This window comes from Malaclemys terrapin, chromosome 8 (assembly GCF_027887155.1).
Source record: "Malaclemys terrapin pileata isolate rMalTer1 chromosome 8, rMalTer1.hap1, whole genome shotgun sequence".
Lineage (NCBI taxonomy): Eukaryota > Metazoa > Chordata > Testudines > Emydidae > Malaclemys > Malaclemys terrapin.
In genome coordinates, this window is record NC_071512.1 from 94754186 (window position 1) to 94768726 (window position 14541).

The 14541-nt window shown below is 43.6% G+C and overlaps 1 pseudogene; it reads left to right on the forward strand.

Moving 5' to 3' along the window:
* LOC128842467 (FRAS1-related extracellular matrix protein 1-like) overlaps positions 1-14541 on the forward strand; it is a 97132-nt pseudogene that overhangs the window by 38167 nt on the left and 44424 nt on the right.

Sequence of the window (14541 nt, forward strand, 5' to 3'; positions counted from 1 at the left end):
CATGATAGTTTGGAACTCCCTTGAATTCGTCACAGAATTTTAATTCCCTTTTTTTTTTTTAATTATTATTCATTTCTTTGGTTGCATTTGGTAATGAAACCCAGGCACCCCTTTGCTCAGTAATTCAACTTGGCTGACCCATTTAATGGAGAGATTAAATGCTAGTCTCACTGTTAACCCGGGAATCAGTTAATGCAGGAATCATGCTCCTCTCATGGGAGAAAGGAGCATAGTCTAGTGAGGAGAGTTGGAGAAGTCAGTGGTGCTCAGCATGTCTGAAAATCAGGCCCTACGTGCCTTTAACTGAAATAAGGAAGAAACCAAAATTAGTGGACATGTCTGAAAATGTTGACCTTAAAATCTCTGTGGTTCTGTTTCGCTTTTTGTAAAATAGGTATAAAAATTATTTAACTTACAGCGGTTTAAGAGCTCACGTGCTTAACTTTAAATATGTGAGCAGATCCCAAAAGGACTTCTAGTTAAACGTGCTTAAATGCACTTCTGGAGCAGGGTCTAATTGATTTCTGTTTACAGAAGGCTTTGAGAACTTCGGATGAAGGACATGATAAAAGTGTAAATTAGAGTTGGTTAGAATTTTTTCATCAGTGTTTTGATTTTGGTTCTTTTGTTTAAATGGGGGCGGGGGATCAAGCCACAATGTTACCATTTTTTTCCGGGTCTAGTACAAACTAGATAACGATACTAAATATAAAACTAACCTCAGTGCAGCAACAAGGTTGAGATAGCCAGCAAACAAAGATCAGGAAATTCAGAAAGTTTAAGATTTCTATTGCAACATTAAGTTGTCCCATTGAATTGCATATTGTAATACACAGGTAATTGAAATTACTCCTTCTGGAAAAATCCTACAAAATTTAAGATTATAATTTTTTAAAATTAAATTCTATGGATTTCTTTTTTTAAAGAGATAATTTTTATAGGGTCCTATTGATTTTCCTGTGTTACACCACCTTACCTGAGATCAAAATTTGGACCACTGAACTTTTCTTTATATGACTGTTTTTTTTCCCCATTCCCCTGTTAATGACAGCTTTAAAACCAGCCAATTTCAAAGTTTCTAGCTTTGGCTTATTTTGAGTTATGCAAGCACAAATTTAAGGGGGAAAATTATTTTTCATGTTCATGGAGCTCAAAAAGACCTGAAATGATACTAATCAAACTTTCCAAAAGGAGCTTTTACCTTTTGGACCACCATCAAATATAGGAAAAGTTCAGCCATGAAAAAGATTGTCTAAGCTTCTGTCTCCTGATTCTCCATTGCATTCCTTCAGTTGTCTGCCAATGTAACTCTGCTGAAATCAATGGAGTTTTATTCTGATGCAAACATTTGAGAATCAGGCCCATGGTATTTATGAGTTGTTGGCTTTCAGTTCTTGAGAAGGGGCAGGGACTTCTCTATGATGCACATCACCCTTTACCATCCCCTTTGAAAATTCTTGCTGAGTTCTTCTTCAACTATTCTACAGGGCACAAGTCCTTAAGGCCTGAGAAGTGCTGAGTACCGTCAATCCTCTGTGGCTTCATTGGGTTACTCATTCAGTTTCAAAAACACTAGTTTGCATCCATTGCCGTGCTCCCTTTTCCCTTTCTGAACCTCCCACTTGCTTTCAGCTCCATCCTGCCCTCTCGCTAACTTCCAAAATCCCATCTCTGTCTGTGTCATCATGTGCAGTTCCGCTTCTGTGCTGGGCTTCAGCTCTGTTCAATTTTTTTGTGCTCTGTTGCTTCCCTTCTGAGGGGTGCACTGTGGTCCTACTCTGATTGTGGACCTGTATGTGGTGATGCGATCTGAGATGAGAAAGCAGCACTCCTGTAGGAGCTTCCAAAAGGGCAGAGTCTTAGCAGTGGGGAATTAGAGGCACACTGGATACTACAGTGATAGGCACGCTACACATGCCTAGATAGATTGGCTGGAGAAAGGTGGTTCAGAGGGGCGAAGTGGGGAGTCAGTGTCAATATTATGGGACTGAGGTCTGAATTAACTGGCACACTGAACTGTGCACATTGCTACAAGTTTGTGGTTTCAAACTCTGCCAGCACTGTCAGAAGACCATTTAACCTCTGGCATCAACTAGAAATGGGCAAAGATACAAGCCAGTGCAGTAGTGCTGATTAATGCATCCTGGGGGGATTTAGTGAGGCACTTGGCACTACACACCTAAGAAGTACATTCGCTGGCATGAAGGCTCCACTTGGCATGTCCAGTCATAAATATAAACCATGTTTCTTAAAAAAGTCAGGTCTTGCCCATATATCATAGAAATGTAAGGCTGGAAGGGACCTTGAGAATCATCAAGTCCAGCCCCCTGTGTGCTGAGGCAGGACCAAGAAAACTAGACCGTCTCTGAGAGATGTTGTTCTAACCTGTTCTTTAACAACTTCCAGTGATGGGGATTCCACAATCTCCCTTGAGAGCCTAGTCCAGAGCTTAACTACCTTTATAGTTAGAAAAGTTTTCCTAATATTAAACCTAAATCTTCCTTGCTGCAGATTGGGCCCATTACTGCTTGAATGTTCTACCTTCAGTGGACATGGAGAACAATTGATCACTGTCCTCTTTATAACAGCGCTAAACATATTTGAAGACTGTTATCAGGTCTCCCTTCAGTTGTCTTTTCTCAAGACTAAACTTGCTCAGTTTTTTAAATCTTTCCTCATAGGTCAGGTTTTCTAAACCTTTTACCATTTTTGTTGCTCTCCTCTGTACTCAATCCAATTTGTCCACCTCTTTCCTAAAGTGTGGTGCCCAGAATAGGAAACAATGCTCCATTTGAGTGCTTGTGAATGTATATATGTCATAACTGGAATATGTTTTATGCTACATATGCATTGTAACATATCTCTGTAAAGGTTATGATCTACTGAATCTATTCATCTTATTTGTATGCATGTATCATTTTTGTATTCAAAGTTATGAATATTGGCTGTGTACTTGCTTGATTTTTAAGTAGCCTTAGTAAAGCATTTGGTCGGCTCCTTGAGAAAGGAATGTGCAAATTAAGTGCCCAGTCAAGAAACACTTACTGAACAATGGATCTTGGAAGGCTCCAATCCACATAAGGAGTCTTCCTGGAGACATTCAAGATAGCATGTGGGCAATGGCTGCTGCCTGTAAAAACTGAGTCATGCATGGACATGTGACTTACCCATGTGACTCCAAAACTCCATCTTGGAGCTGGACTTTGCATAGGAGAGAGGAGGGGGTCTCCACCCACAAGAGAAAATCTATTTAAGCCTGTGGGGACCCCTCCATTTTGTCATCAGCTGGCTCGTCCCCCAAGGATACCTGAGAGAAACTGGAACAAAGGACAGTAACTACAGGGGGTGTGAGTGATTGCTGGACCCAGACTAGCAGGAGACTAGTCTGTAAAAGGAAGCTTACTGGAACACCTCTGAGGGTGAGACTTTATCTGTATTCAGTTTTCTTACTGTATTAGGCTTAGACTTGCATGTTTTATTTTATTTTACTTGGTAATTCACTTTGTTCTGTCTGTTACTACTTGGAACCACTTAAATCCCATTTTCTGTATTTAATAAAATCACTTTTTACTTGTTAATTAACCCATAGTATGTATTAATACCTGGGGGTGGGGATGACAGCTGTGCATATCTCTCTATCGGTTTTATAGAGGACAGACAATTTGAGGGTAAAATGGATTTATTTGGGGTTTGGACCCCATTGGGAGTTGGGCATCTGAGTGCTAAAGACAGGAACACTTCTTAAGCTGCTTTCAATTAAGCCTACAGACATGGTTCAGACCTGGGTCTGGGTTTGCAGCAGGCTAGTGGGTCTGGCTCAAACCAGGCAGGGCACGGAAGTCCCAAGCTGCCAGGGCAGGAAAGCAGGGGCAGAAGTAGTCTTGGCACATCAGTGGGCAGTTCCCAAGGTGGTTTCTGTGATCCAACCTGTCACAGTAATATCCTGGTCTTCCTGGGAGCTGATCTCTTATTGGAGACCATAAGAGTTCTCTGCAAGTAGGAAGAGCAGAATACCAAAGCCGATATCCGCTATGTGGTTCAAATTCTGCCCTAAACCTTTCCACTAACTAGAGATGGGCCTGAGCTGTAAAGTTCTGATCCAGACTTTCACTAAGTTCAAAGTGTTTGAATCTTGAATATTTGTCTGGTCCATTACAGAATAGGTGTCACCTGTGAAATTTGTAGGAGGACCCATATTATCCCAAATATTGCAGATGTTCAGATCTCAGACTTTGGTCCATCTCTACAATTAACACATTAAATTGTTGTCAGGATCTTCCCCCCCTTGGCCCAAAATCATTACTCAGATTAGATTAGGGCAGTAATTGGTTTTATTACTTACTCCCTGGCTCTATAGACCATAGAGGTCCTTGGCTGCTCTCACAATTTCCCCCCACTTCTTTCTGTCAAGGGCATATTTTTCCCATTGATGGTAATTCACATTAAGCAGGAAAATAATGAACAAAGGCACAGTAATTACTAATTGCATATGTTCATTATAATTTGTATTGCAATAGTGCCTAGGAGCCCTATGTTTTTTCTAGGCACTGTACAAACACATGGCAAAAAAAGAGGCTCCTCCCTCAATTAGCTTGTTGTTTAAATAAATGGGGTATGTAGGTGAGATTTGCTCCAGAGATGCAGTTGGTGGTCTCTCAATTTTAATTTGTACCTTGCCCTTTTAAAGTTAATGTCAACATTTTTGGGAGGAATTGCGAAGAACAGGCGTATCAAGTTGGGCGTGCACCTGTTTTGCATTCAGAACCCTATGTTTGCACACTCACTCTGGGCATGTGGCTGCAAAATGAGCATATGCTCACTTTTGTGGATGCAATCCTGGAGGCTGGCTTGTGGCTAAGTTGACTAGTTGGCCCAACATGCTCTTCCACATGTCAGCTGTGCTGTCCTGTATTACCCGTTATAAAGCAAATTAAATAAAGCCAGATGCCCTATGTTATATAGTACTTGTAGTTTATTTGGTAACTTGGATTATTGTATGTGGCCATGTTTATAAGAGTGTGATAGCCTGTTCTTTACGGTTTGTTATGGCAACGGAGTTTATAGAACTATTTTTGGGTGGAAGAAGAAATGGACTGTTGCTGCTATTTATTGATTTAAAGCTAATACTTGCAAGAATACAGAGCTGAGCCATAACTAATGTTGATTTGGACTTTTCTTTCCATACCCTGGAAGGAATTAGAGTGAGCTGCACCCTTGTTTTCAGCAACAATAAGCAGAGACATTTGAAACTAGAAACGAGAACACAGACACTGCCATACTGGTTTAGACCCTGATCCATTTAGTCTAGTATCTTGTTTCTGACAGTGGCCAGCACCAGATGCTGCATTTGGCATATGTTGGATAAACTGTCCCCCATTTTAGGTCTCATCCTGGTCTCTAAAAATGTCAGATTGGCTTAAACCCTGAGGCATTCATTCTAAAATTGTTGTTAGCATTAACTATTATAATCCCGGATATCCTTGTTATCGATATAAATGTCCAGTTCCTTTCTGAATCTTGATAAACTATTAGCCACAATGTTTACATCACACCATTTAGTGATTCTGTAGGTGGCACTCTTATCAGCGTGAATGTTGAATGAATGCTGACACGGTGTTAAGGGAATCTGTATTACTGGAGGTCCCATCTTTTAGATGAGACCTCAGGCAAGCTCCTAACCTTTGGTGGTCATGCAAAATCTCTTGCATGTCTTCACAAAAATGGAAGTGTTAACCCCAGTAATGTAGCCATATTCTAGGGTTACCATATTTAAAAAAATAGAAAAGAGGATGCTCCACCGGGCCCTGGCCCCGCCCCTTTCCCACCCCAACTCCGCCCATTCCCCAAAGTCCCCGCCCTAACTCCCCCTCCTCCCTCCCAGCCACATGAAAAGGGCTGCCCGAGTGCTACCGGCTTCACAGTTTGCCGGGCAGCCCCCAGACCCTGCGCCCCCGGCCGCCGCTTCCCCAGTGCAGCTGGAGCCCAGGAGGGGAAGCACCCAGCTGGGGGCGCAGGGTCTGGAGGCTGCCCGGCAAACCATGAAGCTGGTAGCGCTTGAGCTTCGGGCAGCCCCCATGCCTCCGGACCCTGTGCCCCCGGCCGGGCACTTCCCCTCCCGGGCTCCAGCTGCTGTGCTCCTCCCCTGACTCTTCGGCTCTGTTTAAGAGTCGAGCTGCTGGAACGCTACCGGCTTTGGGCAGCCCCCTTGCCTCCGGACCCCAGCCGCTGGAGCAGAGCAGCTGGAACCCGGCAGGGGAAGTGCCCGGTCGGCGGCTGGGGTCCGGAGGCAAGGGGGCTGCCCGAAGCCAGTAGCGCTCAGGCAGCTTGGCTCTTAAACAGAGCTGAAGAGTCAGGGGAGAGCAGAGCAGCCACGGGAGGGAAAGTGCCCGGCCGGTATTTTCCCGGACATGTTTGGCTTTTTGGCAGTTCCCCCTGGACGGGGGTTTGATTACGAAAAAGCCGGACATGTCCAGGAAAAACCGGATGTATGGTAACCCTACCATATTCCAGTTTGGGCTATTGCATTCCGCCTCACTAGAGCCCCCCGCTAGTTTCACCTTGATCTTTAGTAGAGCTGATTGGAAAACATTTTAGTGATCAAAGTTTTTCCACATTCATATGGAAAAAAGATTGTTGAGCCCAGTTTGCAGGAGTGCAAGTTCACAATATTTCTATTTGGAAACAACAAAATGTTCTTGCAGTGGGACATGTTTCAGTCTTACTGAAATGAAATAAACTCTGCTGAGGGGGCAGGTGGGCGAGGGCCAGGCGGCAGGTTTCCTTTCAAAGCTTAATCAAAACTGATGTGTTCCCGTGGAATGTTTTACTTTCAATGAATCAGCATTTTCCAGCAGAAACTGCCCAGCTTGAATATGATGTGATCTAATGAGTAATCCTACAGTTTGAATAGCAAATTGCACATTATGCATAATTGAATGAGTACTGTTCTTACAAATAGCTTAATCTATAGGCTGAACTTAGATAAGTTCCATACATTTACCAAATTGCCTAGTATTGCCTGGGTTTTGTTTGTTTTTAAATTGCATTCCAAATGCAGTAGCATGTGGCTGTTTGAAAGGGTGGATGTTGGGGTGGGAGCGGGGGAATCAATATTTCTATTTTGAGGAGAAGGAATTTGGAATGTGTCATTGGAGTCAGCCACAAAGGAAAAAAGAGGGAAGACAGAGGGAGAAGGGTAAGTTCAGAGGTGAATCTTAGGGCATCTAAGCTGGTGTGACTTATAACTTCTTCCAGTTCCGTCTGTTAATAAGTTACACCTACATCAGTCTGCATTCTCACAAATTAATTTCTGAATGTAGCTCTGAGAGTTGTTATGGTGGCACACACAGGGACAGAAACTGTGTCTGAAACTGGACCAGTAAAAGGAGGAGGTAGATATTATCTAATAAACATTAAAAGAGAGTGGGGAATTAAAAAAAAAATGCCTTAAAAATATAATAAAGCTGGATTGTTAAATTTTAGGGTTTTTTGGGTAGCATCGTTGCAGAATATGACTTTATAATCCACTGTCTCTAGTGAATGACAAGACCACTGTAAACGCTCAACATTCAAATAGAAAATTGTTTCTTGAGGCTTCCATGGCACAAAATAAAAGCTCCGTAAATCTGGGCCTCCATATGTGGTTCTCAGCTGGTGTAAGTCCCTGAATGAATTACATGCGAACAGAGAAATTAATGCTACACACATGGTGGCCAAACTTGAAAGCAAAAATTGCAGCTGAGAATATTCTGCAGTGGATTATGAAATATTTGAAGATAAATGGAAACTGGAGTCCTTGTTGATATTATGCATCATTGATGCATTTCAAGGGATACATAACCATAATATTGAGATCACATGGGGAGAGGATAAGGAATCATTTTTTTAATTGAACAATGCACTGTAATCACAGAGTAAGTTAAAAGGGAAAAAGTACAAAAATGAATCCCCATCATAAGTTTGGACATAAAATAGAAGAATGGACCATTTTGTTTCCCTTTTTAAATCCTGCAATGTACTATATTACTATATATGTGTATTATAAAATATAAACTTTGGAATCTGATCATTTAGAAGAATCCTTTTTTAAAGAAATAAACTGGTATCAAGTTTGTATATTTTTGATGATAAATTACCCAGAAGTATTTACACTTTGAAAAAATTGCAATTTCCCCTCTGAGTGGAGGGAAAGGGAGACTGAGAAATCTGCATGTTACTACTAATTCTAAATGAGGCTGTAGCAGGGCAGTTACCCTGCTCCTAGAAAAAAGGGCTGGGCTGATTGGGGAAGCAGCCATAGCTGGGGCCACGCCCCAATCAGGCCATACCTGGCCCTGTTATAAGGGCTCAGGGAGGAGCTAGGATGGGCTCTCTCCAGCCTTGGAGGGAGAAGGACCCGGCTTCCTGGGAGCTTAGGGAACAGCAGGGCTGGGGGAAGGCAAGAGGAGCTGGGGAGCTCCAGACTGGTAAATCCCCAGGCTGCGGGCCTTGCTAAATGGCCAAAACAGGTACAGGGGTTGCAGAGGCAGCTGGTCTGACCCCCCCTTGCCAATGATGAATGGCTTTTTACAGACTGCAGTTTGCCCCAGTGAGCGGGGGCTAGATGATGACTGGCAATAGCCACTGAGGCAAGGTGGGGATAGAGGGTTGGGGGTTCCCCTGGGAGGGGAGACCCAGACTGTGGGTTACTGCTGGGGACAGAACCTAGTGGAAAAGGGGCACCGGGGTCCCAGAGGGACACGGGGGCCCTAAAGCAGGTGCCTGCAGAGGGCGCTCTGGGCTGGACAAGAGCTAATTCCCAAGATAACCCCCCAGCAGGAGGCACTGTGCTGGTGAGCCTCGCTTCACCATGCCTTTCATGTGCCTATGAAGCTATGCAAAGCAGTACAAATATTGCCCTTTTTCAACCTGAGCAGCTAGTCAAATTTCAAGGCCCTGGGGATGTGGCAGTAGGAAGCAGAAATTGATGGAGTATGGCATTTTCTTTGACAGAATCTTGTTTATTTATAAGAAATGTGCAAAGTCCTGCTTCTCCAAACGCAGGAGGAACCAAAACTAAAACCAGCAGTTTTTAGCTTACAGCTCCAAACCTCTTTAGCCAGCAGACCCAAAAATTCTCTCTCTAACTTTTTCCACACTATGTTCAGAGACTGCTTGCTTTTTGCCTCTCTCTCTCTATCCTTGCCTGTTCTCAGTTTGTGTGATTTCTCTTCCCTCTTGCACAGCTCTCCCCCACACCAAGTCACAATCCCAGTGGAACCTTCTGCCCACAAAGTTTTCGTTTCTGGGCAGACTCCGTGAGGCGTTCTTTTGGGCATGGCCCCTTAACCGTACCTTGTCTTAAATGATTCACAAATCAGTTTGAATGAGGTTTTATCTCAACCCATAGCAAGGTTTCATCCAGCTCAGAACAATGATAAGTAAAACAAATGGAACCCTCTTAATTCATTCATGAGCATCAGTGTTTCAAGTAGGCAGTGCTGTTAAAACGAAGGGCTGCCGTACCTTGAAAGCCTACATTGGCATAGCCACATCTCTCAGGGGTGTGAAAAATCCACACCCTTGAGCTATGCCAGCCTAACCCCTGGGGGTCAACGGAAGAATTCTTCTGTCAACTTCGCTACAGCCTCTCAGGGAGGTGGACTAACTACCACCATCGGAGAACCCCTCCTGCTGCTGTAGTGACTATACTGAAGCACTACGGTGGTGCAGCTGTTGCTGTAGCGCTTCGGTGTAGACCTACCGGTAGCCTACATGTTCTGGAAGAGATGGAACTAGTGAAGGGGCTGCTACTTGAACAATGTCCTTTACTTGAATTACATATTTGTCCGCACTGTATTTTCTAATGCCCAGGAGTCTGTTGATTCAACACTTTACATACTAGAGAACTATCAAATGTACCTGATAGAAAGGATACCAACTGATACACACTTTGACCCCTATACAAGCTATGTCCTTTGGAAATACCAACATTCCAATAGCACCTTCTGAAGAATGCTGAAATGTTTTACTGTGGTAGAAGGCAACAGTGAAAGGGGCAATGACCATGTGTTATCACTGTGTATTTTGTGTCATCCCAAAGCACAATTATTTTCAGGGATTGGACCTTGTAAATTGTTAGATATAATATTATATACATTAATGCAAGGACAACTGTGTGGAATAGTGGGCAGAGTTCAGTGGTAGAATATAAGAATGGCCCTACTGGGTCAGACCAAAGGTCCCTCTAGCCCAGTATCCTATCTTCTGACAGTGGCCAGTGCCAGGTGCCCCAGAGGGAATGAACAGAACAGGTAATCGAGTGATCCATCCCCTGTCGCTCATTCCTAGCTTCTGGCAAACAGAGGCTAGGGACACCATTCCTGTAGGAGGCATGAATTGTGAATAGCTGCAAGCAAATTGTGATTTCCTCAAATTTGCTCATTATTTCAATTAATTTTGCCAGTTTTTGTCAAGTTTTTTTCTTCTAAATCTATAGATTGTTCAGGAGCAATTGCAAATATTCACTGTTTGATAGACGTAGTTTAAACTGTGTTTGCTAGCTGTGACTGGTCACCTAAGATAGTTTTAATTTTCTTCCCTGTATGGAAAGAGGTATGTTTTGTACTCAGGAACAGGGTTTGACAAAGGCACTGGGGCTTTGAATGGAACAGTGTAGGCAATAGTAACAGATATAGAACTTGTAAGCTTTTGGGGCAGAGGTATTTGTATTTGTACAGAACTTAACACAGTGGTATATTGGTCCATAAACAGGGTCGCAGGGGGGGAGGCACTTTGCCCTGCGCCCCCCATTTGAGGGGCTCCTGAAATGATGGAAGGGCTGCCAGGCCAAATTTCAGCGAGAGGCATTTCAACCTGGCACACACAGGCACAGTGCCACTCAGGTTTGGCTCCGCCATCAATAACATGTTCAATTGTTTGTGATCAATCCATAGATTTAAAAATCCCAGGATTTTTACCTCTGGGAACCATTAATTTTATTCTCTTAATCTCACTGGAAACCAGCTGTAAACTATAATGAATAAACAACTGCACCTCAGTCAGGTACTAAGCATGCTCCATCCTAACCCCTGGTGGCATGAAGGTGCTGCAAGGAAGGCAAGAAACACTCTGTTCCTTTGCCAATTAGCCCACGGGAGAAAAAATTCCTTCCTGACCCCGTAAACAGGCGATTGACTGGACCCACAGCATTTGTTAAGCTGTATTCCCATTCCTAGTTTGTGTGGATAGAGTGGGCTGCTGGAATGGAACTGAAAGAGCCTCCCCATGGCCCTTGCATGGGGCTAAATCCTGGGAGCTGGGAAATGCTGGCCAATCAGCACCCCTCTGCCCTAGCTGGCCAATGGGTGCCAGAGACTCCTGGGAGGAGGAGCTACCTACTGTCCCTTGGCGAGTGTCTCCCTCCCTTGCTACTGGAACTACCCCGCTTTCACCACTGGTCCCATCAAGTTCCCCCATCCATTGATTCAGGTGCATGGTGTTGATGTCTTTCTTCTCTTAGGTAAGTTCATGGGGGATATGTCCATCAATGGCTATTAACCAAGATGGTCAGGAACGCAACCCCATCCCTAAAGCTCTGACTGCCAGAAGCTGGGACTGGACAACAGCAGATGGATCACTTGATAATTGCCCTGTTCTATTAATTCCCTCTGAAGCCTCTGGCATCAGGCCCTGTCAGAAGACAGGATACTGGGCTAGATGGACCTTTGGTCTGACCCAGTGTGGCCATTCTTATGTTCTCTGGGTATCCCTTGTATAAGCTGAGAATGCCAAGGAATCAATGCCGAGTTCTTAAGGGACTCTGTGAGCACAAAATTCATGAGACACCTGAGATTATTAAAAATGTAAGAATTTAAAAATCTACTTGACTGTTTATTTTTTGCACTTCAGTCAGCTCAGACAGTGAACGTAGGCTGAACAGTTTCCCTTGGGTTTCCAGTCCCAGGTTCTGGTTCTCAAGCCCTGGAACAGTGCTGCTGCTCTGAGCTCACAGCACTGCAGAAAAATGAATATTTAACTTTTTTTCCAAAGTGACTTTTTAATTGAAATATTAAATATTTCATGAGCCTTTTCTGTTCAGAAGGGAAAAACGCCAAATGAAGAAATTGGGCCTGATTTGCAGTTACGCAAAAAACCCTTTATGCTGTACTGGCAGCCTAACAGGGATGGAAATGGGTGATACACCCTCCATAGAGGACATCCCTGGCTTGCCTAGCGCTGGTGTATGGATTCTATCCCAGATCTGCTCTCAGCCCAGCCCCTGGTGTAGGGATATGTCTGGGGTGGGTCAGGGTGTGACCAGATTGCACTGTGCTGTGACTGGTGTCTGCTTCCCAGGGCCTGATGGGAACAAGAACAGAAGCTAAAACAGCTTGGAGGCTACTCTAATTTACCCCAGGAGCTGGGCAGGCCCCTGTCTGCCCCAGAATACAAGGATCACAAAGGTACTTTAAAGCTACCTATGTGCCTCCCCTGTACCCCCCAACTTCAGGAATGGAGGAACTGAGAACAGGAGCCAATCCGAGAGAAGATTTAAGAGTTGGCTCATTCAAATGGGTTTGAAAGGAGGTATTCACAGATGTTTACACCTCTGACTCCCAATCTTTCCATTACCTGCACAGGTGGCCTTGTATCATCCCCTTGAGTTTACAATGATTCTAATGCTCATTGATGTCAAGATGCCATTTGCCTGTGCCAGGATTTCAGGATCAGGCCTATATAACCAATCCAAACTTTAATAGGTAGGGCTGCAGCTTGCCTCCAACATTCCAGCTGGGGAAAAAATGATCTGTCTTGGTCCTTTGTGAGAGCATTTGCTTCGTAAATGTATTTGTCTAACACTCCAGTTCCGCTCAAATAAAATCTGTAATCAAAACAGATGACACTTCTAATTTAGTGAGGGCCTCTCTGATAGCACTGAGCTACAGCAGTTTGAGTGGGACCATCCGTTCACATTCCTCTTCCCAATTAAATGACAAAAACTAGTTAACTAATGGAATCAAAGCAATATCCTAGATGAGCTATGTAAGAAGGTATCTGAACTGTTTACACACACTTGTTTGCTTTTTCATGACTTGAAATTAAAGTGTCAGCTCTATACTATGTTATACACTAGTTTTGAAGGGCAAAAAAAGTATACTGGGAATATATACAGTATTTTTTTAAAGGTGCATTTAGTGGGGGGCAAGGAGAGCTCATATAATGCAGATAGATTTTTCATCATTGGTGAAATCTAGAGTTCCCCGATGAAGGCAGTGCAAGCAAATCTTGGCATGCCTGTGGAGTATCTAGCTTCCAGTTGAGGGGAGGAAGGAGCCTACATAAACTTATTTAAGGAAAATAATGCAATCTGACCCACTGCTATTCCCCCTCTCCTCTGTCCTGGGAGCCCCCTGCAATTGCAGCAGATCTCCCAGGTTATCTTAGTCAGTCCCGGTTAAAAGACTTGCCCAAACCTTGTGTTCTCTCACTCTCACCTGTGTGCATCTGGTCTCCAGAAATCTGCTTTTACAGACAATAGGAAACCAGTGTTTCCCATATGATTTTTAATCTCTCTCTCTCTCAGCACAGTAAACCTTGAGAGGAATCTCTTGGGAAATGCCCTTTGATAGCCTCCAATATCTTTCACTCTAGCTTTAAAAATTCCTCCTTCTCCTCAGAAATCTCTGAAATTTCCTTTACATTTCCCTCTTCCCCTAGGTAATGGAAGGTGACATGTGTGAGCTGGGGCCTGGCACTTTGAATGCTGAAGATCTTGATGGCCCTCATAATGCACTGAGTTTCTCTGTCATTGCCCCCCACCCCCTGTTCACGGATTGACATTAAATGGAATCTGTGGCAGAGATGTTGGTCGGTACAAGGAGCTGAACTCAGCAGTCCTTTATCAAGATTTACAGATTCACAGCTTTTCCTTGGCTGAACTCAAGCAAGGTCTGAGTAATGGAACTTTGGCTTTCCTTTACTGGCTTTTATTGTTCGTACACTTTCGCTGCATCAGGGCTATGTGGATTATATATGATTGCACATGTACAAAACGGTCTCCTTGGTCTCAGTGTTAACACACTATTATGAGACTTGGATTAATTACAGCCTCTCTTGTGGCCCGTTCATGAGGAATATGGTCATCTGTTCATAGGATGTTTTGTCTTTACTGAACAAGACTTTTAAAAGGCTGGGGTCAGATCCTTGGCTCTGAATGCTTAATAATTTTCATTTATCAGCTTCGCAGCACAAGAGCTTGCCTCTGATCTAACTAGATTTACGTTGTATGAGCTGCGGATGTCCTCTGCTGGAAACCACAGTTCATTGCAACAAGCTCGATATAGGCTTAAGCTTTTCAGACTCAAGAAAGAGGATGAATTGCACTTTCCTTAATATTGTCTGTGCAAAATGAGCTGGGGATTTCACTTTGAAAACAGAAAGAACTGAGACTATAGTGATAATTTATAGTGTACGCACTGTATAGAATGTATGGCTTGCTTGATGGTCAGCGGAATTGTGGTTTTCTGCAAATATAAGAAATAATTGCACAAATCTTCTTCC